This window comes from Festucalex cinctus, chromosome 5 (genome assembly GCF_051991245.1).
Source record: "Festucalex cinctus isolate MCC-2025b chromosome 5, RoL_Fcin_1.0, whole genome shotgun sequence".
In the NCBI taxonomy this organism is placed as follows: Eukaryota; Metazoa; Chordata; class Actinopteri; order Syngnathiformes; family Syngnathidae; genus Festucalex; species Festucalex cinctus.
In genome coordinates this window covers 22,758,103-22,760,676 of record NC_135415.1, presented here as the reverse complement: position 1 = coordinate 22,760,676, position 2,574 = coordinate 22,758,103, and positions in this window count along the sequence as shown.

Below are 2,574 nucleotides of genomic sequence, written 5' to 3'. Positions count from 1 at the left end.
GACTTTGGCCTTTCATCAGGTATACATTTTGTTTATATGTCATGTATTGATTCCAAGAAATTTAGAAAAGTATAAAAAGTGATACAGCTAGCCTGGTTTTCCTACTGCAGTAATGATTGAGGGCCCCAAAAACGATTGTGATCGTCTCATATTGAATTGTGTGCCAGAAATATAAGTCAACTCCCTGCAGGATAATTGTCTAGTCTCGATGAGTACTTTAAAAAGAGCTGCATTGTCAGGGAAATTTCTGAATGAACCTAATTGACCTTCCTTGAATTCATGTCCAACTACTGTTTTGTATGTAGTGTATGTTGTCTTTAAATTACCTAAAACATAACAAGAAAAACAAAGGCGTAAAAAAATAAATAAATAAAAAAATAAAATAAAAATTTAAAAAAATAATAATAAAAAAAAAAGTGTACTATGTATTTGCGGGCAGTGGAGGCTGCTTTTGTCTCAATGGCAGCAGGCCAATTATTGTCCAGTGGAAAACTGCTTCTCTCGCCCCAAACACTTTCCGTTTACTCCTTGAAAATTAAGCAGCTGTGATGATTGCTTCCATTTCCCATTTGCTTTAGAGCGCGATGATTGACAGCTCCACTTGCGTACGTCTGCTCCGCTGTTGTTTCGGCAACCCTCTGCGGCCTTCAAGTTACCTTCGAAAAAAATACTTTCACTATTTTTCTCTTATGTAAACAAATAAGCAGTTATGATACTGTTCTTCACCACTTTAAACTGCAGTTGCAATAAAAAGAATATTGTGAAATAATTAACTCTGACAGTCTGTAAAAAATGAGCAGGCATATAAAGGCAGACTTGGGTTGAGTTTGAGTTCATGACCTGTTCATCTAGTTTCAACTAGTTTTAGGCTGTGTGATGTTATATGATGTTTGAACTCTGTCAGAACTATGTTATGTCAGGAATCTTCAATCACGTTACTGAAGAATCTTTTATGCTATATGACGTTTGTTGATGTCAGAAACTATCTGTAATTACTGCGTTAACAGCCAATCAGAGAATTCCATGTCAGTACTGCTACTCACATGTCTAGCCACAACCAATGAGATTGATTGACTGTCTATATAAGGCTCTGAGAAATGTGTGTGGTCGCCGGATTATTGCTCGCTGTTCCGCTGTGCTTCTCTGCAGCCCAAGGGGGGCTTGGCGTGTCGTGATTCTCGATGCATTCTCGTTATTTTTTTTAGTCAAGTTATGTGAATAAATAGTAAAAACCTTATTTGTGTCTGCGCTTTGAGATACAACCTGTCGGCACGCAACATATGTATCCAATCTGTGCAGTTGATTCTTAGTAGTAATATGGGTTTAGTACATTAGGAGTAAATTTCATTATAATAGCACAGATTATACTGTTTGTTTGCACTGACTGCGCAAACAGCAACATTACATTTCTCCGCAGTGTAGATAATGAATGGAAAACTGGCAGCACTTTATGGAAATATAGATCCATGCGGTATCCATGGGGGACATTTTTAATGCTCAGTTCATCATGTATGCAAAGAAGTGGATTGGAACATTTTCAGAAAGTTTGTTTCTCTTTTTATTTGCTGCAACAATGCGGGTACTTATTTGTTATAGCAAAATTGTTTTAAAACTAGAATGTGGGGTTTTTCTAATTATGTATTTTTATATTCTTTTAAAATGTAAAATAGATGTGTGTATCTGTAAAAGGTGTTGATCTGTGGAATCATTTGGAAATTGCTCTGAAAAATTGTGACTCAATGCTGGAGTTTAAAAAAATGTTTAAAAGTAAAGTTCAAAAAAATTATCTATGTCAGACCAGAATATGAAAAATGTACATGTGAGTATGTGTAAATGATCTAGATAGGTATTATGGTATATGTTTAGTAAATTTATGTATATATGTTTTTGGTAAATGTGAATATGTTAAGTGCACTTGTGTATATGTGTGTATATGTATGTATGTATATATGTATATGTATATATATGTGTGTATGTATGTATATATGTATATATATATATATATATATATAACTTGGATTATATATATCATTTATTATTATTTTTATTTTATTTTTATTTTTTTTTAATAATTAGAAAATTAAAATTGTATTAATAATGAAATAAGTTTAAATATATTGAGTAAAAGGGGTAGGACTAGATAAGTTTTTAACTTCTTCCTACTCCCTTTTGAACATGTAAGTTATGATTGATTGAATGATTATTTTATTGGGATTTTCTTCTCTTTTGATTGTTGTTGTTTTCTGTTTTATCTCTGCAGTTCATCTGTTTATATGTTCAAAAAAAAAAATAAAAAAAGGAAAAAAAAGATGACAGTTAGCCTTCTCAAACTCTGTAAAGAATATGAAGAACTAATTAGTATCTAATCAGTATTTTGTCTTTACTGGTAAAATTTCTACGATATTATGCTGAATTTGAGTGAACACAAATGATGATGTTTACCTAGCAATGAGCGGAGTGCGGTCTTTTTTTTTTTTTTTTTTTTTTCGGAACAAGCTAACTAAACACATTTTTGATTCTGTAGCAGAAAATCATTTACACTTTTGTGGAAAGTTTGCACACATACACATTAAA